The 24,212-nt window shown below is 44.5% G+C and overlaps 1 pseudogene; it reads left to right on the top strand.

The window, feature by feature from the left end:
- The first annotated feature begins 1,001 nt into the window (after positions 1 to 1,001).
- The window catches only part of LOC137651567 (uncharacterized), a 32,978-nt pseudogene continuing 9,767 nt past the window's right edge, over positions 1,002 to 24,212 (top strand).

Below are 24,212 nucleotides of genomic sequence, written 5' to 3'. Positions count from 1 at the left end.
ACATGTCCAGGGCCCACGCTTACTGCGCAGTCATGAAGGGATCCCTTAAATACTGGGACTGACAGGTATGAACTGTTTGTGACAAACTGGTTAAAGAGGCTTTTGATAATCAAAAGTCTACAGAGTGTAGCGATGCAGCAAGAGAGACGCTGCACAAATGGGTCAGGGGTTTTCAGGAGAACACCTCTGGCCCATATCTGCTTAATGAGAAGATGAGGGCATGTCTGTTCACTAGGGTATCTTCGGATGCAGTTATTCCCCAGGCTCAACCTGAGATTCCCCTCATCCAGATTCCGATGGAATCTGTTGTTTCGGATGCCTTGCAGGGCATCCAGCTTGAGGACAACATGTCGGTTGTCTCAGAGGAGACCGAGCATAATCTCCTCTTTGATGAATTGGAACGGGAGGATGACATATCCCCTGAAGGCGAGACCGAGAAAGCCAAAACGATTTCGGTCTCTTCTGCGACGGTGGCCGAACCGGTGCCTTCGACCTCTTCTTCTGCCCCCCAATTGGATTCGATCAAGAGCACTCTGCACTCTTTTCTTTCCATGTTCCAGGAATGCAAAAGAAGTCGTCAGAGAAGGAGGCTTCTCTTCGGACGGAGATGCACCAGCTCGTGGCGACGCTTTTAGCCCCAAAGAAGCTAAAAATCAAGGACCTTCCTGCTTTCTCTGACATCAATCCTTGGAGATATGCTGAGCATATGCCGATGTCAGGGGGGAAGCTCTTCCTCTCCGAGAAAATGGGCACTGTCCCAGTGGAGGATGTAGAGTTCTGCTCAGCAAAGGGGCCTACCCGGATTGCTATGTCCATCTGAGGATGGAGCCTTCGTCCAAAGAGGAGACAGAGCCAAAAGAGGTCATCGTTTTTAGCTCCCCAAGGCCCAGGCCTTGTTCTCAAACACCTTGAAAGAGAGGGCCTTTACTAATTCCAAGGTGCCAGCTCTCAGCAAAAAGCACCCTTTCTTTGTTGCTGATCCCTCTCGTGCCTTTCCTTTTATGGACAAAGGGTTTAAGGCTGCCTCAAAGGCAGTGGAGGTAGGGAAACCCTGTCCTACACTCGCAGAGTATAGACCCTTCTCCCTCGCTTTTCCATCGGATGAAAAGGACTGGAAAGATGTGCATAACACTTTCACAGTCGGGAAGCTGGAGGCAGACATTGCTGGACGTCAGTTCGGCGAAGACCTCCCCAAGCTGTCAGACTTTCTCCTGCGCAGGGAGCAGGAGACAAAAGAATGTCTTTCCGTCTCTATGTCTCTGCCGACGGTACTAGAAACGATGGCAAGCATATCGGAAACCCCAGATATGTACATGGTCTTCGCCAAAGCTCATTTGGCGACGGTCACCAAAGACCTGTTCAACTTTATCAAAGCCCGTAAGTCTTGCAGAGAGTTCGTGTTCGCCTCGGCTGCAGTGAGGCATGAACCGAGGAAGCTGATAGCTTCCAACATCTGGGGAAAAGACCTCTTCCCAAGCGAAGTGATCAAAGAGGTCGTGGACAAAGCCGCTTCGGAGAATAGGAATCTCCTCTCCAAGTGGGGCTTGTCCTCCAAAAGGAAGTCTTCCGCTGACGAAGGTCCTCTGCCGAAAAGGAAGACGAAACGACCAAGAGTGCCCTCTCGTCCTAAACAACAACAGCTTCCCATGGCCACGGTGCAACAGTTGGTTCCCCAGACGGTAGCGACACAGTCGCCCGGCTTCACCCCAGCTTTAAAAAGGCAGTCGACCACTTTCAGGGTGAAGTCTCGAAGTTCTTTTCGAGGATCCTCTAGGCACCCCTCCAGAGCCAGGAGCAACAGAGGTGGACGTGGACGTGGCCAAGGAGGTAAATGCTCCAACCAGCACTCCGAGTGAGATGCTACTGGTAGGAGGGAGACTTCTTCTCTTCCGGGATCGTTGGACCTTCGACCCCTGGTTCCATAGACTAGTCAAGAATGGACTGGGGCGGAGTTTGAACACAAGTCCACCCAACTAAACTCAATTCTTCCAACACTCAACCCCATATTGGAAGAATATGTTCAGGAACTCTTAAACAAGATGTTTATAAGAAGGGCAAAGTCCATCAAATTCCAAGGAAGGCTATTTTGTGTTCCGAAAAAGGACTCAGAAAAGCTCAGAGTCATTCTGGACCTATCACCACTCAACAAGTTCATAGTGAACTACAAGTTCAGAATGCTGACGCTTCAACACATAAGGACCCTTTTGCCCAAACAGGCATTCACAGTCTCCATAGACATGACGGATGCGTACTGGCACGTACCAATCAACCGTCAGGTTTCCCCCTACCTAGGGTTCAAGTTACAGAGAAGACAATATGTCTTCAGAGCCATGCCCTTCCACTAAAACATGGCCCCAAGAGTATTCACCAAGCTTGCAAATGCAGTCATTCATCAACTACGCCTAAAGGGAATCCAGGTAGCAGCCTACCTGGACGACTGGCTGGTATGGGCAGCATCCAAGGAGGAGTGCACGCAAGCCTCCAAGGAAGTGATCCAGTTCCTGGAATACCTGGAATTCAAGATCAACTTGGAAAAGTCTCGTCTTTCTCCAGCTCAGAAGTTCTAGTGACTTGGTGTCCACTGGGATTTACAGTCACACTGCCTTTCCATTCCATCAAAGAAGAGGAAAGAGATAGCGGGATCTGTCAAGAAACTCCTTCAATCCGCCCGGATATCAAGAAGGCAACAGTAGTGCGTGTTGGGGTCCCTCCAGTTTGCCTCAGTGGCAGATCCAGTGTTGAGAGCACAATTAAAAGATGCACCAGGAGTTTGGAGAAAATACGCATCAAACACTCGAAGAGATCTAAGGAAGCCAGTACCGAATCATCTGCGATCCCTACTCACGTCATGGTCGGAGGTCAAGAACCTAAAGAAGAAGGAACCCTTGCAACCACCTCCACCATCAGCCACTGTTCATATGGATGTCTCAAGAGAAGGGTGGGGAGGCCACTTTGATCATCTGAAAGTCCAAGGAACCTGGTCTCCTCTCTTCCGAACCTTCCACATCATCTTTTTGGAAGCCAGGGCAGTTTTTCTCTCGCTGAAAAAACTGAAATTTCGCTGCTCGATCCACATTCGGCTGGTCCTAGTCAGCGAGGTTGTAATGAGATGCCTCAATCAACAGGGCTCGAGATCGCCTCATCTGAATCAGGTAATACTGGCCATCCTCCGTTTAACGGAGAAGAAGAGATGGCACTTGTCAGCAGTCCAACTTCAAGGATTCCGCAATGTGACGGCGGACGCTCTTTCCAGGGTCAACCCAGTAGAGTCGGAATGGTCCCTAGACGCAAGATCATTCTCCTTCATCTTACGCAAAGTCCCAGGACTGCAGATAGACCTCTTCGCAACGAGCTACAACAAGAAGCTACCCCGGTACGTAGCTCCGTACGAGGATCCCCTAGCGGAAGCAACGGACGCGATGTCTATAGACTGGAACAGATGGTCCAAGATATACCTGTTCCCTCCAACCAACCTTCTGCTGAAAGTCCTCGACAAACTAAGATCCTTCCGCGGGACAGCAGCAATAGTGGCCCACAAATGGCCCAACAGTGTTTGATTCCCCCTGGTACCGGAACTACGCCTGAAGCTGATCCCATTGCTGGACCCAGTTCTGACTCAGCAAGTGCAGAAATTGACTGTCTCCACTTCATCACTGAAGTCCCAGAACCTTCATCTCATGATTTTCTCACCTGAGCAGTCAAGAAAATGTCCGGGATTTCAAAAGACAGTATCGACTTCTTAGAAGAGTACAAGTCGAAGTCAACAAGAAGACAATATGAGTCTTCCTGGAAGAAATGGGTCGCCTTCGTCAAGGCAAAGAAATCTAAGGAGATTTCTATGGATTTTTGCCTGTCCTTCTTCATCCATCTCCATGAACAAGGTCTAGCAGCCAATACGATCACTATGTGCAAATCCGCCCTATCCAGACCAGTGCTTTATGCCTTCCAGGTAGACTTCTCTAGCAAAATCTTCAACAAGATTCCCAAAGCCTGCACTAAACTTCGGCCCGCAGCCCCCCCTAAGCCCATTTCATGGTCTCTGGACAAGGTTCTTCACTTAGCATCAACTCTGAATGATGAAGATTGTTCACTAAAGGACTTGACTCAAAAGGTGATATTCTTATTTGCACTAGCCTCAGGAGCCAGAGTCAGCAAAATAGTGGGCCTCTCGAGGGATGAGGGGCACATTCAGTTCACAGACTGCGGAGAACTGAACCTCTTTCCGGACCCAACGTTTCTCGACAAGAACGAGCTGCCCACTAAGAGATGGGGTCCCTGGAGAATCTGCCCTCTGAAGGGAGAAGCATCCCTCTGCCGAGTGGAATGCCTAAAGGTCTATCTTCGCAGAACTTCAGACTTTAAGGGAGGTTAGCTTTTCAGGGGAGAGACGTCTGGTTCAACAATATCCTTGAAACAGTTAAGGGCGAAAATCACCTATTTTATATGCAGAGCGTATCCAGACAGTACACCCGCAGGTCATGATCCGAGGAAAGTCGCCTTGTCCCTTAATTTCTTTCAGACTGTCGTTTGAAAGCCTTCGCGCTTATACTGGATGGAAGTTATCCAGAGTCTTCTTCAAACACTACACGAAGCAACTACAGGAAATTAAACATTTCATGGTGGCAGCAAGTAGTGTTCTGAAACCTGCCACCTGACCTCTGCAAGAACAGTGCACTATTTGGGACTTTATAGTGAAGGGTGTACATGATAGACTCTTAAGGTATATCATGTGAGTAATGTGTCTAGTATCGACACTATTAGACTGTTCTAGCTACACAGGTGACATTCAGCATAATAGACCAACACATGTGCCATGCATATTTATATGCATAGTGTTCCTTGTAACAGCAGAATACATAGTGAAATCTTGACATATTTCCCATGGAGTGGCTTGTGTTCCCTTTTTCAGGTGGAACTTTATTTATGACTGTTATTACCGATTATGCTCCTCTGCAGATTCATTCAGCATAAACTGAAATTGTAATTGATTCTTACAACCTTGATTACTATTTTTACTTTTGTAATAAATAATAGTAGGAATCTTTACGTCTCATTTCGCCCCAAATACTCTAAACTTTATATATATGTCAGAGCATCTTTTGATCCTATTAATATCTAGGAAAACACCAGGAACTGAGATTATTACTGTTCTGAGCAACCAGGTAAGGTCTTATTGCACTAAACTGTCTATCTTACTGAACTAAGGTTTCCTACATGCGTATAAACCTGTCTGTCTCTATCTACATCTAGACTTGGGAGGTTCTTCAGGAACCTACACAGATCAATTCCATCTAAGTAAAATCTATGCTTTACGTATATGACGACACTAATATACAAACTGTTTGCTAGTCTGTTCCTTGAACTCACAATCCTTGGGTTTTTTTCCTAAAGTCTACCCGTACTCTTCCCTGTATGGGGCAGGAAGTACTGACATCTGATATGAACAGTTGAATGATGTTTTTAATGGTAACGTCAAGTGTCTCTAGGTCCTGAGGGCCAAAAGGAAAACTTATCTCGAGGTGAACGGTACTATTGAAAATCCACAGATACATTAATGCTCTGGTAAACTTCCATCAGCACGACATAGCCTGAGCACAAAAAACAGATTTTGAGCGAAGCGAAAAATTCATTTTTGGGTGAGGTAGCCATGTCGTCCTGATTGCCCCTCCCTCCTTTTGACAAAGGATAACGATTCCCTCCCTAATATACTGTACCTGTTACACCTACAAAGCTACAAAGAATGGCTAGATGGCGCCTCGAGGCGGCGGAGTGGCGCCTATTTACAGTACAGTAGGAGTGTTGCCTTAATAACGGCTCTCCTATATTCTTGCCACTTTTTCCCCTAGAAGAGAAAACGTTATTAGGGGTGTAGATAACTATGAGACGTGTCAAGAATACGTCCTCTGATTTTATGCGATATCCCTTATTAAAAATCTTCATGGGATATTCGCTCCGAGAGTTAGAATTCTGGATACCTTTATAATTCTCTGGGATATATCACTGTAGTCAAGTATAACCTAGAAAGCTACTAACGAAGGAACCTCCATCAGGACGACATGACTACCTCACCCAAAAATAGATTTTTCGCTTCGCTCAAAATCTGTTTATATATATATATATATATATATATATATATATATATATATATATATATATATATATATATATATATATATATATATATATATACATATATATATATATATATATATATATATATATATATATATATATATATATATATATATATATATATATATATATATATATATATATATATATATATATATATATAGAGAGAGAGAGAGAGAGAGAGAGAGAGAGAGAGAGAGAGAGAGAGAGAGAGAGAGAGAGAGAGAGAGAGAAAATTTTTACCTCATACTTGGGATGGAGCCCTAGCCCCTTCAAATGAAAGGCCAGGTTGCATCCAACCATGCCAATTGAGGCTCAAAACAAGTCGGAACGTAACTGCTACCCGCAGCTCAGGATGTTCCTGGAGAAATATCAGTGTCTCACCAGCGAATTTTCCGTGACTTCCCGGTGCACTAGGGGACACAATAGATTTCTTTTTTCTTTTTATAGTTGGAAATACCCCTATTGAGTCAATATGGATTCAAATACACGCAATATCTTGTTCAAATAGGAATAAATTTTCTACCCCATACTTGGGATCAAACCCCAGCCCTTTCAAATGAAAGATCTGGTTGCTTCCAACCATACCACCAGAGGCTTGAAAGAAGTTGGGACGTAACTGCTACCTACAGTTAAGGATTTACCTGGCGAAACATCAGAGTCTTACCAGCGAGTTTTCCCTCCCCTCCTGGCTCACTAGGTGACACAATTGATAGTTTTTTTTTTAGTTGGAATTACCCCAAATGAGTTAATATGGATGCAAATCATCACAATATCGTGTTCAAATAGAAATATATTTCTACATCATACTTTGGATCGAACTCTAGCCCCTTCAAATGAAAGGCCAGGTTGTTTCCAAGCATGCTACAGGAGGCTCCAAAGAAGTAAGGATCTAACTGCTACCTGCAATTAGATTTTCCTGGAAAACATCAGTCTCTTACCATAGAGTTTTCCCCGACTTCACGGCAGCATATTCCTGAAGTCTGGATGGAAATAAACCTCTCGGATATAAGAACCAATCAGAGCGTGTTTTGGAGCGGTGACGTCGTGAGACTCCGCCCTCCTTAGTGCTACCACCTATAAACTTTTTCTAATTCTTGCAAAAGCACCAGTTTTGAAAATATTAATCTTACATAATACGTTATGATATTGGTAAATATATTTGTTATTATAGAAGAACACAGAATATATGTATCAACTATGCTGAAACAGCTAGCATTGACGCTGGTGCTGATTATTATAAAAAGGTCTGAGTACGCAAGGTATATAGCACCATTGCTCCATGTAAACAAGCTGCATGTACTCTACTGCTGCTCTTAAACTTCTGTTGTTTTCATCGTGTGTTGCTTGTACTTTAGTCACTATGGAGTGTACAAGAAATCCCGAGTTGCTAGATTTTGAAGGTAGTGGCTTCCATAATATTATTTTACAGAAAAAGCAAGATTTCGTGCGCTTACGAACTAATGTTAAATCAAGGGAAGATTCAACATCAAGAATTGTATGTGTTTCAACTCCTATAAACTGTACCCTGTTGGAGTGAAGAAATTATTTCGCCAAAAATTACTATGCCAACACAGCAACAAATTCAACCACAAAGGTGTGAAGAAGATTGTTACTGGGTAAGTAGTTTTTGCCATGTAATTTTACTCACTCATATTTAAGAGGTCTAACCTAAAACCTAGTCTTGGGGTCTTAAGCCATACCTGAATAGGCTTACGCGTAAGAGGCAGGCCTCACCTAAGACCAAAGGGTAAAACTTTACAAAGCTTGCATGACCTATGTATAGCCAAAAATAGCTACACCCAAAAAACGTATGTTTGGGAGTGAATTGATTTTTTAAAGCATGCAGTAAAATATTATACAAAAGCCTACACCTACAAATAGTAAGGGGGAAATTTTTAGGAAACCTGGGTGGGGGAACAGACAGAATAGGCTACAGGGCAAAAATCGGAGTTTCTGTCGTAATTTTCGTAAAACGGTAAGGGGATCCAGTGGTGGGAAACCAGGGTTTTTGGGTGGGGGAAAACAGAGATGACCACAATTAGCCATACACAAGGAAATTGATAAAAAATAGCTGTGCGGCTAACCCCCTACCATATATAGAGGCTCCTGTTGCTGAATAAACACTGGTTCTATGCAACGTAAAAACACCATACAAACAAATACATATGCGCTTACCCCCTACCGTACACATGGCCCCCTGACCAAAACGATCTTTCATAACTTTGTATGATCGGAATGCTAGGGGGATAGTAAAATGGCCTTTGCTGATGTACAGGCCTGTTCAAGTGCATGATTGTCATCAGTTTATCATTTTCATTTCTTTTCTCATTTTTCCATCTAGCCATACTTTCATTTCAGCGCTGGATGATCTTATAGGTCCCAGCACTTGGGCTATGCCCTAAATTCCATAATCCCTCTCTCCTACCGTACACATAAACCCCCTACCTTACATACAAGTGAGTCTTTGTATATCAGCAACCATTTCCTCATGCATTGATTAAACATGGACCTAAACTTTCCCCCCTAACCTAACCTACAAACCGTGTCCTTACCTACATGCCTAACAGGGGGTGTTAGCACCCCTGTGGACCCCTTTACAGTGCCATATTCTAAGCTAGCCATAATAATACATACAGGTGGCCGCTATCCTACATACACCCCAATATAAGCTGACTCCCCTACACTGCATACAGGAGGGGGCTATAACCGTTTGGTGGTCTATACTACTTTACCTATGAACCCAGCTAGCCTAGGCTATTGCTTGACGACCTGAGAAACAATACTCGTTATTGACATATCAACCCCAGCCTCTGTAGGGTGACATCGTTTTTTCAACGATCATTTTTGGAACATCTGTTACTTGTACATTGGGACCTGCCTGGCCTAAGCTACTTCTTACTTTGGAATTACAGAAGGCCGCACAATCTTGATACAGTTTTACCTACCAAAGTGCTGAAATATGGCAATTTTCAGTTGTCCTCGGGCAGGCCATTAGTTTGGTACTCAGTCCACAGGAGCTAAGTCTTTGAATTTTTGGGCTTAGGCCATGTCATCCTGATGGAAAGTTCTTTCAGTAGCTTCCTAAGGGTATATATGACTACAGTAGATATTCCCAGAGAATTAAAATAAAGGTTTCACAGGATTCTAACTTCTGGCACGAGTACCCATAAGGTTTCCCTTTAGGATATTGTATAATAACAGGGGACGTATGCTTGACACGGGAAGTTGGTGGCAAGTTATGGGAGGAGCCGTTACTAAGTTCTCCTCCTCCGTTACTGTTATGGTACTCGGATGACATCATAAATGCCATCTTGGCTGTGGAGAATTTTTTATTGTTATGTTCTGAGTGGGAACTTAGTCCGGGAAAGTCTCCTTATAACAGTTACATCAAGTTCAACATGGGAGGATAGGAGCACTTACTCTCGGGGCACAGACACCCTGCTAATACTTTACTGTCACAATTCACTGACCATCACTCTTTAAATACAAAAGGGGGAAATTTTACTGTCCAGAGGCCGAAGAACTCCACACGTAGGATTAACAATAATTTATGGCCTACTCTAGCTTTGTCAGGTCTATAGTCATCTCATTCTCAGGCTCTGTTTCGGCTCCGTCCCAGCTACCCCAATGAGATGCTGGACAGGTATTTTACGTTAATGTAATTAAGACAAAATCCAAAATGGGAGCAGTGATGTAAAGTAGTTTAAAAGTTTATAAAGATAAGGATCTTTACCTTCGAAGCAAATATATTAATGCAAAGTTCCTTGCTGTTACCACCTATACTTACTTAGGTTTACTCTTTAAATATTGGGTACTTTGTCCCGTGATCAACTATTCATTTCACACATTAAAATAAATGAGGGAGCAAAAATACTAAAGAGGTTTAATTAACCTAATATTGATTTATTCACAAATTTACATCAAAGAAACGGACATCTTAACAAAGACAAAATAGAATCATAAAAATGCAATTCAAAATGATGAAAATTAGTTAGTTAGACACATGGTCTGCAATAATAAAAAATCGAAATGGGGTCGGACACGTGATCCATGTGACCCAGAGACTGTGTTAGTCTCCAAGCAAGAAATAATAATGGAAAAATATTTACACACAATCCCACCGCACACAGTCCGAATAGTGTAAAAGCCAGGTTCCCTATAAAGTTAAAATTAGTCTAAGCTAATAAAAAATGGGGGAAAACTAAATGGCCATTGATGTAGTACCTGCACTCCTTTGAAGTTTAGTCCTATGCCCGTGATAGCTGTTGACCTGGTTGCACTTTGCACTCTTTTCTGGCCCACCCCAAGAATCCTTTTTTGTGGTAATATGGTTCACAGGTTCCGCTCCTTCACTATCTCCAGCCGGCAGCCACAGGACTCCTTGGTGAGTCACGTTTTGGAAGAGGGGGAAGGGGGTGAGCCAGAGGTGCACGGAATCACTGACCAGTTGAATGGGGCGACGCTAAGGTCGAAGAGATCACCTGGCTTCACCTTGCCAAACAGGTGAAGAGCTTGATGCGCATGGTATTTCATTGGGGGTGCCATATCGGGACTTCAGGACAGGGCAACATGTTGTTGCAAGGAGTGCAGAGGAGGCAGGATTTTGTACTAAATACTTTAGAGAAATCTTGCTGCTCTAAGGGAGTTTATATATACAATAATCATACCTATACTGGCTTGCTAAAAATTAATAGTTTAATGATCAATTAGCAATGGGCTGGTGCGATGGGCATACATCTTAAAATTAACAAACCTTAATTGGTATTGAGAAATATAAGATGCATTAATTTAGCAGTATTGGAATTTATATAAAAAATGCAGTTTAGGAATTTAATCTCGACCCACGTAGTTTAAGGAAAGAACCAACGTACGCCGTGGTTACACTAAGGCCCTCTATTGTGCGTATCTACGCTGTGACGTCACGAGCATGGCGTGCGCCACTGTCAACAAGTTTAGGTTTAGAATAGTCCTTCCTATGTTTCGTTAAAGAAAATTGAATGTAGGAGAGAACGTTTAAGGGGTAGCTATAGTATTAGTAGAAGAGAGCTAAAAATACGATTAAAAGAAGAAGAGTGAAGAAAATTCTTCACATTGGCTGCCATCTCGGCTGATGTCATAACCGGGCACCTTCTCCATTCCTTCTCTTGTAGCATCTCTGACCAGGTGTTTTTCCCAGTTGTTTGCTATTATCTACCAGCATGTCGGAATCTTCAACCTCTTGTGCCCCTGGAAAGTTGAGTACCATATTCTTATATTGTATAAATGAGCTCTGGATGTAAAGTAAAACCTTTTTATCTTTAAATACTGTGCTTTGTGGCAGAGCTGTTGCCTTCCAGAGGCGTGCCAGACGCTCTTGTTCGCTTCGAATGCTCTATTTAGTTAGCCAGAACAACTATCCCGGTTCCATAACTAATTATCAGTATTAGTTATTTAGTCTTCATTGCTAGGAATTAGTTATATTAAGCCGATAGTATTCTTTAATTTCAGAGAGTGTAGGTAGCCATATTTACGACGCTAGAGTTGGTAGCCCATCCCCTAGGCTCGATAGCCTATGTGTTTTAGTTTACTCTTATGCATGATATAATAAGTGTTCCCAGTGTTAATTTATTAAATGAAGATATTAGGCATTTATACATATAAGATTCAGGGATTGTACATGGGTTTATCTCCATGTCGAAAGTATACAAGGGGTTTTGATGATCTTGGTAGTGGATTCCTTTGCACCTAACCTACAGCTTAAGGGCTTTAGTATACTTTCACACCTCCCTGGTTACCTTAGCCTAAGGTAATCTCTCCTCCCTCTGAGGTAGCCTAGGCTATATCCTAGTCCTCCTTATCTTGAATGTACTCAAGTGAGGTTAAGCTAGGATTTTATTTCCCTGTCCAAAGCCATAGATCATGAGCTTTGAGTTAGGGTCAGAACCTCAGAGTATCAGTCGTTTGCCCCCAGCTACCCCCTTAGGTGAATGAACTCTCCTTTGGGTCTCCGCTGGATGGCAAAAGGTGGGGGGGCTCTGCCCTCCCCCCTATGCCACACCTGGTAGGGTTACGACCCTTTCTCCCTGTGGCCTAGCGACTTGTCCTACGCCTGCCTTCCCCTGGCTGTGAGATATGCTTTCCCTAGCCTATATTAGGCAGACCCTAGTATTCTGTTTCTCTATAGTTTAGGACGGCACGACCATGCCGTTCTTTTACTATACTAACCCACCCTAGACTGGAGAATGAACTCTTCCTATACCTAGGATGGCACCGGTACTGAAATAGAATCCCCTTTACGGTGTCGGGGAAGGCTCACACCAACCCCCACACTCCTTCTCAGGACACTTTCCCCTCCCCCTCTGTCCTTTGGTGATGGCCTAGCCATCACATCTCTACCCCTCCCCCTCTGTCCTTTGGTGATAGCCTAGCCATCACACCTCTGTCCACCATCCTACAACTCGACTGAGTGCCGGCAGGCTGTGGAGTCGGCCCGGTCCTTTCGCCTGCTAGTCCGAACTGCTAAGCTTCCCGCATATAGTTGAACTATGTGATAGCGTAACGACAGGTCGGTCTGCCGGCCGGAGACCTCCCTGCTATCTTAGAGTGTTCTTCGGTCCTCCCTTGGACTGCCACCCGTAACCCTACCTGACTGCCGGCTTAGTTGTGGCTGGATGGAAGTCTGATCATACTCTTCCTTCCATTTGAAACCTCCTTCTCGAGGAAGGCGAGGTTAGGATAGTGAGCTGCCACCCTTCCCTCTCCCTTCCTCCATGCTTTCTCTCTCTCTCAATCAAGTGCCGGTCCACTGTAGCACAACTCTGCCGGCAACAGCCGACAGCGTAGCCTAGGTCTCCTCTCAGTCTCATAGATCGATGTCAGGGTTGGAGTACCTAGAGCCGGTTGTCTGACGGCTGCCGGCGTCCGCCGACATGTCGACAATATGCCATCAATTCCCGAGGTTATCTCCCTTTTCCCTGCCACATAGACTTATGGGTGCAAGGAGTTACCCTCAATCGGAGACTCGCCGGCGCCCGGTGTGCCTCCGACGCGTCGGCAGGCTGCCGGCTCCACCTAATTCATATTACAACAGTGGACTGTCACCTTACTCTAACCCTGCCGGCTATGCGCCGGCAGTGTCTGTTGTATGGTGCTATACAGTAGCCAGTATATCTGTTGTATAGTACATACCCTAGACAGAAAACTATGGTGTATAGTTATGCAATAGATATTTTCTAGCATACTCTGTGCATCCATGCGCTCGAATTGGGGATAATTATTTCCCATTTTCACTATGCTGAATGAACTCAGCTCTCTCCCTTTCACCACTGCTAATACCCTTGAGGAAGTACTAGCTGTGCTACTCTATCCCTACTGGATAGCTGCCCCCTTAGGCTTACTAGAACGAAAGCCCTAGAATTAGTAGAGGTGTAAGGTCACGGCAATTGGCTGGGCGGGATTCACAAGTATGTGTCTTCCCTTCTTCATTTCCAGCTTACCTATCCTAAGCTTACACTTGGAAAGGAATCTTATACTATAATTGAGATTACTTTAAGACTAATCTAATATTACTTTAAGTCCATCATTATAGATTTCCAAATACTCATGTACCTCTTTCTTCTTTACAGGAGGAGTACATCCAGTGTGAGAGTGCCTTTTGCAGCGTTCGGTGGCTTGACTTCTACGGCCACCTGGCGTGCCGGACCTGCTCAATGAGGCGTTCGAGGCTCCCCAGTCTGCGGAGTCAAGGGACATCGCTTGTGAGAAACTGCGCAAGTTGGTGCCTGGTTTCCAGAAGAACTCCACGGGGCCCTATCTCCCCAGTGAGAAGATGAGAGCTTTGCTCTTCCCTAAGGCATCTGCGGATGCCGTCATCCCCAAGCCAGAGATCCCCTGTGTCCAACTGACGGTTGACCCAGATGTTTCGGACGCATTCCAGGACATCCACCTCGATGATGATGAGAGGATGTCAGAGGTGTCAGATACCACCGAGAGGACCCTGATGGCCGAGGGTCGAGAAGAGGAACCTACAGAAGCTCCTAACTCTGAAGAAGAAGGTGCCCCTGCACCCTTTATCGCTTCCGTAGTCATCTCGGAACTAGTCCCCTCTACATCGCCCACTCCTATGCCCACAAGAGCAGACAAATCCGTGGACAATTTTCAAGCCTTGATCGCGATCCTCGAGGAGAGGCTCCGCAAGAGGGGTGAGGATTTCAAAAAGGAAATCCTCGGTTTAACGAAGCAACCGCAGAGGAAGATCAACGTGAAGGACCTTCCATCCTGCTCTCTGACGAACCCATGGAGGCATGCCGAGCAAATGCCTATCACTAGTGGCAGGATCTTCGTGAACGACAAGCTAGGCGCCGTCTCCCATGAAGAGGAGGAATTCTGGCCTAGCTTCGAGGCATATCCGGACTGCTATATTCGCCTCAAGTCCGAACCTGTTTCCAAGGAGGAAACCGAGCCTAAAGAGGTCATTGTGTTTGACCACGCAAAGGGTCAATCTCTGCTAGCCGGATGTCTGAAAGACAAGGGCTACACCAACTATAAGGTGCCGACCCTGAGCAAGAAACACCTGTCTTTTCTTGTTCCTACCACCATGGTCTTCCCTTTCGTGGAGAAGTTCCTCCTAGCAGTGTAGAAGGTGGTGGAGGAAGGGAAACCCTGCCCTACATTGGAGGAATGTAGGCCCCTCTCCCTCGCCCTCCCTCCTGACGACAAAAACTGGAGAGACATCCAGTAAACTTTCTCTTTGGGAAAGTTGGAGGCTGATATCGCTGGACGTTAATTCAGTGAGAACCTCCCCAAGCTCTCCGAATATCTTCTTCGTCGGGAGAAGGACACGAAAGAGAGGCTGGCTGCCTCCCTTTCCCTCCAGGTGCAAATGGAGACGATGGACGGGGAACAACGGACCCAAGGCTTCTACATGGTCTTGGCCAAGACCCACCTCGCTACCCTGACGAAGGACTTTTATAGCTTCATAAGGGCACGGAGAGCCTGCAGAGAGTTCGTGTTTGCGAATGCTACCGTAAAACACGAACCAAGGAAGCTGATTTCCTCCAATATTTGGGGGAAAGATCTCTTTCCCAATGACCTCGTGAAAGGGATCGTTGACAGGGCCGCCGCGGAGAACCGGAACCTTCTCCAAAAGTGGGGCATGTCAGGTAAGAGGAAATCTTCTCAGGATGAGGGCCCCAAACCGAAGAAGAAATCTAACAAGCCAAGACCTCAGCAGCATCAGGCTAAACGTCAGCTTCCGGCAACCACTGCTCCCTAGTTGGTGGCTCAGCCCCAACAAACCTTCCAACTGGTACTTCAGCCAGTGGTGACTCAGTCACCAGCCTTCACTCCCGCCTCTGAGAGGCAGTCGACTACCTTTCGTCCCAGAGGTAAAGGCGCCGGCAGAGACTCCTCTCGACGTCCCTCCAAAAGGAGAGGAGGAAAGGGAGCAAGCGGCCGAGGTGGTAAACCCTTGCGCAACCAGAAGCAATGAGATGCTTCGGGTGGGAGAAAGACTCCGCCTTTTCCAGGATCGTTGGACCTTCGATCGCTGGGCTCACAGCATCATCAAGAACGGACTAGGATGAAGCTGGGAAACACCACCACCAGCTTTTCACCAATTCTTCCAACACTCCACCCCCGTTCTTGAAGAATACGTCCAAGAACTCTTGAACAAAAAGGTGATCAAGAGGGTAAAGTACACCAGTTTCCAAAGAAGACTATTCTGGGTTCCCAAGAAGGACTCCGACAAACTCAGAGTCATTCTGTACTTGTCCCCTTTCAACAAGTTCATAGTGAACAAGTTCAAAATGCTGACTCTTCAGAATATAAGAGCCCTACTGCCTCAAAAGGCATACACAGTCTCAATAGACATGGCGGACGTGTACTGGCACATTCCAATGAATCACCAGACCTCCTACTACCTAGGATTCATGTTTCACAGAAGACAGTACGCCTTCAGATCCATGCCCTTCGGGCTAAACATAGCCCCAAGGATATTCACGAAGCTCGCAGAGACGATCGTTCAACAACTACGCTTACAAGGCATCCAGGTGATGACTTACCTGGACGATTGGCTGGTGTGGGCAGCATCAGAGGAAGAATGCCTGCAAGCTTCCACAAAGGTGATCCAATTCTTGGAATATTTGGGCTTCAAGATCAACACTAAAAAGTCTTGACTTTCTCCAGCTCAAAAGTTCCAATGGCTAGGAATCCATTGGGACCTTCAGTCACACTGTATTTCCATTCCACTAAAGAAGAGAAAAGAAATAACAAGATCTGTCAAGAGACTCCTCAAATCCAAACCGATTTCAAGACAACAACAGGAACGGGTGCTCGGCTCCCTTCAGTTTGCTACCTGACAGACCCAGTGCTAAGAGCACAGCTAAAAGATGCATCGGGAGGCTGGAGAAGACATGCATCAAACGCTCGAAGAGATCTGAAGAGACCTCTACCGACCCGGCTACGATCACTCCTCAAGCCGTGGTCAGTGGCAAAAAATCGGAAAAGGTCGGTACCTCTTCAATTACTGCCTCCCTCGGTCGTTATCCATACGGACGCATCGCTAGAAAGATGGGGGGGGGGGGGGGGTGGAGGGGTGCCACTCTCATCAACGTCAAGTTCAAGGAACATGGTCTCCCCTATTCAAGACGTTTCACATCAACATCTTGGAGGCCATGGCAGTTCTCACCCTGAAGAGGCTGTCCCCACGTCCCTCAGTCCACATTCGACTGACCCTGGAAAGCGATGTCGTGGTCAGTTGTCTCAACCGTCAGGGTTCAAGATCGCCCCAACTCAACCAAGTGTTGCTGCCCATCTTCCGCCTGGCGGAGAAGAAAAGATGGCACCTCTCAGCAGTTCACCTACAAGGATTCCGCAACCTGACAGCGGATGCTCTATCCAGGACAGCCCCGATAAAGTCAGAATGGTCCCTAGACGCAGACTCCTTCTCCTTCGTCTACCAAGAAGTCCCAGAACTGCAGATCGACCTCTTCGAAACGAGCGACAACAAAAAACTTCCTGGCTATGTGGCCCCGTACGAGGACCCCTGAGCAGAAGCGGTGGACGCCATGTCCCTGGATTGGAGCAGATGGAACAAGACTTACCTGTTCCCTCCACCTAACCTTCTGCTAAAAGTCCTCACCAAGCTGAGATCCTTCCAAGGAATAGCTGCCCTAGTGGCCCCCAATTGGCCCCGGAGAAACTGGTTCCCATTGATCCTGGAGTTACAACCTAAGCTAATTCCCCTGCCGGATCCAGTTCTAACCCAAAAAGTTCAGAAGTCGACTGTCTTCGCTTCATCAAAGAAAACCTGAGACCTTCATCTCATGATTTTCTCTCCCTAGCCGTCAAGAAGAGGTTTGGGATCTCAAAGAAAAGCTTAGACTTCTTAGAGGAATATAAAACAAAATCTACCAGAAGGCAATACGAGTCATCTTGGAAGAAATGGGTGGCCTTTGTCAAGGCTAGAAATCCTAAATAAATATCAATGGATTTCTGTTTGTCCTTCTTCATTCACCTTCATGGACAAGGCTTAGCAGCCAACACAATTTCCACCTGCAAATCGGCCCTGACAAGACCCTTACTATATGCCTTCCAAATAGACCTGTCTAGTGAAATTTTCAACAAGTTTCCGATGGCATGTGCTAGACTCAGACCTGCACCTCCGCCGAGACCCATCTCTTGGTCTCTTGACAAGGTGCTCCATTTTGCCTCAAGTTTGGACAATGAAACTTTCCCTTTTAAAGATCTGACTCAAAAAGTGATTTTCTTATTTGCTCTCACCTCGGGGGCTAGAGTCAGTGAAATTGTGGTATTATCAAGGGAAGAAGGCTAGATCCAGTTCTCAGAAACAGGCGAGCTCACCCTCTTTCTTGACCCAATGTTTCTTGCCAAGAATGAGCTACCCATCAAAAGGTGGGGTCCCTGGAGAATCTGCCCTCTGAAGGAAAACATCTCCCTGTGCCCAGTGGAGAGCCTAAATGTCTATCTTCGAAGAACTTCGGACTTCGGTGGAGGACAGCTCTTTAAAGGGGAAAATTCAGGTTCTGATTTGTCACTCAAACAACTAAGGGCGAAGATAAACTACTTTATTTGCAGTACACCCGCAGGTCACGATCCCAGGAAAGTTGCCTCTTCCCTGAATTTCTTCCAGTCAATGAACTTCGAAAGTCTTCGCTCATTCACAGGATGGAATTCTTCAAGACTGTTCTTCAAACACTATGCGAAGCAGGTGCACGAATTGAAACGCTTCGGTGTAGCTGCAGGTAGTGTGTTAAAACCTGCCGTTTAGTGCTGCGATGAACAGTGAGTTATTTGGGACTCTAACGCTAAGGGTGTCTGTGTTGACCCTAGTGCGCAACATAGTGAAAATAGTGCCACCGAGTGACATTACGGACTGTTCTTATACTAAGGTGAAGTCACATAGACTAAAACACTTGTGCCACGTGTTCCAAACATGAAGTGTATATAAGACATTTCAGAAAGACTTTATAATTCCTACGGAATTAACGTGTGTGATGGCAAGTTTCCTTTTCAGATACCACATATATTGGTCCCAAGTCTACATAATTGATTTGTATTCCATTACAATTTACATTTATTACTTTTATGTGTGCTAATTCTTATTTATGCCCAAATACAGGAATTTGCTATACTCGTGCATCTTATTCGCCCTAATAGTGTAATAAAATACTGTTTGAGAGTTTTAATATCCCTCTATAATATGTAAATATATCTGAACAATGAAATACTATTGTTCCTTCATTTATACAAACTCATCTACACTAAGGTAATTTGTTCCAACACGTTGTACTTACCTTATCTTCTACCTTGCTCTGGGACCGGCGGGTACTTCTTGATACTGGGTGAGTTTCTTTATCAAGTAACTTCGATACTTCCCATAAGTCCAGTAGGATTCATCCCTGCCGGGGGGCCGGCCAGGAAAGGGTAACATAGCACATGGTTATCTGAGGTGACATATACCGGTAATGTCACAAGCTCTCTATGGTCATTACACCAAAGGAATATTGTCCAGAAGTCGACGGCACTACTAAAAGGGAAAAATCCACGATACATTAATTCTCTGGTACACTTCCATCAAGACGACATGGCCTAAGCCCAAAAAAAACGGATTTTGAGCGATGCGAAAAATCTATTTTTGGGTGAGGTAGCCATGTCGTCCTGATGGACCCGCCCTTTTCTCTATTCTAGGCCTTGGCAGGCCCCCTCCCAATCTTACTGTATTCATGGAGGCTGTCCTCGACACCAGAAGGAATGGAGAAGGCGCGCGGTTATGACGTCATCCGAGTACCACAACAGTGACGGAGGAGGAAAACTTTGTAACGGCTCCTCCCATAACTTGCCACCAACTTCCCCCTCGAAGTGTAAATGCTATGTGGGGTGCAGATACCTATGTGGTGTGTCAAGCATACTTCCCCTGTTATTATACGATATCCTAAAGGGAAACCTTATGGGTACTCGCGCCAGAAGTTAGAATTCTGTGAAACCTTTAGTTTAATTCTCTGGGTATATCTACTGTAGTCATAAATACCCTTAGGGAGCTACTGAAGGAACCTTCCATCAGGACGACATGGCTATCCCACCCAAAAATAGATTTTTCGCTTCGCTCAAAATCCGTTAATTTTATATTTACTGAAACTAGATTTAAGTGGAGCAGACCCCTGCACCCTCCTAATTAATTGCTAAAATAGGATAAATAGGGCATCAATATTTTCCCCCATGACCTAAATTCCAAATTTCTGATACACTGTTAGGACAAATTGTGGAGAACATAAGGGTAGCCTAAGCCATTTGGATGCATTTTTTTTCAAGATCCAAATATCGATTCCTTCAGTCGCTGAAACAAAAATGGGTCTAATTAATCAGTAATTGTGTGTAAAAGGAACTAGGCCTAGCTAGCCTCACCTGTTTATAGGCTATCTAAACCACTTAACCTGAGGGGCTCCTCCACTCCCCCCAACCTAATGATAGGAGGCACCTCTAAGGCCCTTCCTCAACATAGGGGACTAGACCCCCTTTTGGGAGGTTGAACTGGTTGTTTGGGTAAGCCAATTCCTTCTAAGCATGAACCCATGAAATCTTCCCTAATGCACAACAAATTTATTTCTTTTTTTTTTCTTCTTTTTTTTTAGCATAATTGACATTCAATAACTGCAGTTGTGAGTAGATATGTGAATTTAATTTTTTAAGATTGCTCTTAGTGGTTTATAGAGATGCACATGGTTCTCTCTGCTTGTGCAATTATTTAAAACTTTGTGCCATAAAACATGCAGCATTATTTATACAATATATATGCTAATTATATTTATTTATTTCATTCTCAGTTGTGAAGTTTTCGTCGATGCCACAGTTAGGATCATTCATAAGCAATCCCTTAAAAGGAACACGCTTATTGAGTCTTTTCCATGTTTTATTGAAATCCATGTGTGGCATAATCATTCCCTTGCGTCTGCAGATGCTCTTAATCAACTGAGAGTAACATCAAGTACCCGGGATACATTCGAGAGATACTTTGAGCAAGGTAAAATAAAAATTTTCTTGAAATGCAGTGAAACTTAGTGTAAACTTATTTACCTGTTTCAAAGTTTTTGTAAGAAGAATTTTACTCTAATAATTATCTTGATGAATTAAATTCAGCTAGAAAACCTCAATATCACAAATAATAATATTTATGTAAAATTTCACATGGTAATTTTATATTGATTATACTTAACAAGTAACGTTAACTCTGCTGATGATGTCACTATAGTGAATATAGGCCTTCATAGGAATGTAAAAATTATAGTCTGTTTGTGTTTATTGATGTATAATATCCCATAATTCATGGTGTTTTTTTTTTTCAGAAATTCTCACTATCAGCACATATGCAACAGCTCTTTCCTTTGGAAGTCGTGAACAAATCAATTACTGTACTTCCTAAGACATATGCTTAAGGCTGATATCACAATTTTGAATGCTACCCTTTTTCAAAATTTGTAGTGTCGATTTATTTGAAAGTAAATTAACTGCCTTTTACCATTTAAAACTTCAAATGGCATAACTAATGATTTATTTACATAATTAGCTACTTCAAAAAGATTTGCTTTGCATGCATTCATGAATTTTTGTGCTTCTAATTCGGTATCACTCCCGAATAGACTAACTAAAAGATGTTATTAAACGGATTTTGAGCGAAGCGAAAAATCTATTTTTGGGTGAGATGGCCATGTCGTCCTGATGGAAGTTCCTAAAGGGTAGCTTCCTTGGGTATATATAACTACGGCGATATTCCCAGAGAATTTACCTTAAGGTACCCAGAATTCTAACTCCTGGAGCGAATATCCCTAATAAAAGAACCAGGGATATCACGAAATATCAGAGGACGTATTCTTGACACGCTACATAGCAATCTGCACCCCGAACAGAGTTAACACTTCGAAGGGGTCAATTGGCAAGAAAACGAAAAACGAGAAAGAAAGGAGAGCCGCTCGCAAGGTATCTCTCCTCTCCCGTTTCGTAAGCGTGCATTGCGCCACTCACGGCGCCATCTGTATTCCTTGTAGCGATACACGAGGTGCTACAGATACTGTATGTAGGGAGGGGACCTACAGCCCTTTTTAGAAGAAAAGGGAAGGGCGCGTCCATCAGGACGACATGGCCATCTCACCCAAAAATAGATTTTTCGCTTCGCTCAAAATCCGTTTTTTGGGCTCAAGCCATGTCGTCCTGACGGAAGTATACCAGAGCATTACTGTATCTGTGGATTCTCAAAACCTGCTGTACTCCCCGAAGGTATTTCCCGGCCAACTAGACCTAGAGACCTAAGATGTTACCGTCATACATCTTATCATCTAACCATATACCATGTTAGTGCTTCCTGCCCCCTACAGGGAAGAGTCATAATAGACTCTGAAAAAGTCTCGAAGAGTACATATACCTATGTATGAATAACAGATAAGCCAATATAGTGGTGTCACCCTATATCATGTAAAGCATAGTTTGTAAAGAACCACTGAGTCAATATGAAATATCGACCAGTTCCCCGTTCATTACTGGATTGGACTAAGGTTTATATCCGAGTAGGAGGAAAACTTGCATATCCGCCACCGTCCCCTTAGGGCATGGAATCCTCCCGCTAGGGGAAAGCATAAACCAATGCAAAAATGCTTGCATAAAGGAACAATCTATTAGAATTATCCCAGATAAATATACATAGTAAACGTAATGCTAAATCATTTCAAGTAAAATGACACAGGCAAAGGAGACGCAAGTTTCACAAGAACGAGTTTATTGACAAACAATAAAACAAAACAGGTTAAACAACAATTATACATATATAAGAGGAGGATAACCAATAAATAAGCATAATCATGATAGTAAACAGAAAACTTGTTTATCTGAAAGAAAAACATTAGCGCCACTTTTAACATACCGAGGTATCAAAATCATAAAAGTCTGTATTACTAATCGGTTACATTAGCGTTGGAAACGCTTGGCACACATGTCTGCACTTATGCTAGGTTCACCTTTGAATATGGAACAGTCAATGTAGGCACCCCAGTGCCCTAACACTTAGTTTGTAGAACAGTTCGTAACTACACACTTACCACGGAATTAATCGTCCCAATTAAATCCACTGTTCCTCGCAGAGTTAAACAGCAGGGTTAACGACACTATCCACTGCTACCACAGACCTCTTCAGTTGCTCCACTTGCTTCGCATAGTGACGAAAGAAAACTCTGGAAGACTTCCAGCCAGTGTATGAGCGAAGATGTTCAAAATCCATACTATTAAAGAAATTTAAGGATGAGGCAACTTTCCTCGGATCGTGACCTGTGGGTGTACTGTCTGGATCCGCTCTGCAAATAAAATAGGTGATTTTTGCCCTAAGTTGTTTCAGTGATAAATTTGAGCCTGATGTTTCTCCCCTGAATAGTTGACCACCCCTGAAGTCTGAAGTTCTACAAAGATAGACCTTTAGGCATTCCACTGGACATAGAGATGCATCTTCTTTCAGAGGGCAGATTCTCCAGGGACCCCACCTGTTGGTGGGTAACTCGTTCTTGGCGAGAAACGTAGGATCCGGAAACAGGTTCAGTTCTCCCCCATCCAAGAACTGAACACGACCTTCCTCTCTCGAGAGGGCTACAATTTCACTAACCCTGGCCCCCGACGCGAGTGCAAACAGGAAAATAACTTTTTGGGTCAAATCCTTTAAAGCACACTCCTCATTGTTTAACAGCGAAGAGAAATGAAGAACTTTATCTAAAGACCATGAAATGGGCTTTGGAGGTGCTGATGGTCTGAGCCTAGCACAGGCTTTCGGAATTTTATTAAAAATATCGTTAGAGAGGTCGACCTGGAAGGCATATAAAATGGGTCATGTCAAAGCAGATTTACACGTTGATATTGCGTTGGCTGCTAACCCTTGATCATGGAGCTGGTTGAAGAAAGATAAGCAGAAGTCCGTCGAGATCTTTTGCGGATTCTTCGCCTTGACAAAGGACACCCATTTTCTCCATGATGACTCATATTGCCTTCTAGTAGATTTGCACTTATATTCCTCCAGGAAGTCTATACTGTCTTTCGAAATCCCGAAACGTTTTCTCACCGTTAGGGAGAGAAAATCATGAGCTGCAGGTTCCGGGTTTTCTCTGATGAAGCGCAGACAGTCGACTTCTGAACTCGCTGGGTCAGAACTGGATCTGATAACAGTAGACACTTCAGCCGTAGTTCAAATGCCAGAGGGAACCACACGCTGTTCGGCCACTTGTGAGCCACTATTGCCGCTACTCCCTTGAAAGATCTCAGTTTGTTGAGGACCCTCAATAGAAGGTTGTGAGGAGGGAACAGGTAAATCCTGGACCATCTGTTCCAATCAAGGGACATCGCGTCCTCTGCTTCCGCCAAGGGATCCTCGTACGGGGACATGTAAAGGGGTAACTTCTTGTTGTCTTTCGTCGCAAAGAGGTCTATCTGCAGTTCTGGGACTTGACTCAAGATGAAGGAGAATGATCCTGCGTCTAGGGACCATTCCGACTCTATCGGTGTGAACCTGGATAGAGCGTCCGCTATCACATTGCGGACTCCTAGAAGGTGAA

The sequence above is a fragment of the Palaemon carinicauda genome, chromosome 13 (assembly GCF_036898095.1).
Source record: "Palaemon carinicauda isolate YSFRI2023 chromosome 13, ASM3689809v2, whole genome shotgun sequence".
In the NCBI taxonomy this organism is placed as follows: domain Eukaryota; kingdom Metazoa; phylum Arthropoda; class Malacostraca; order Decapoda; family Palaemonidae; genus Palaemon; species Palaemon carinicauda.
This window is presented reverse-complemented; position numbering and strand designations above follow the sequence as displayed.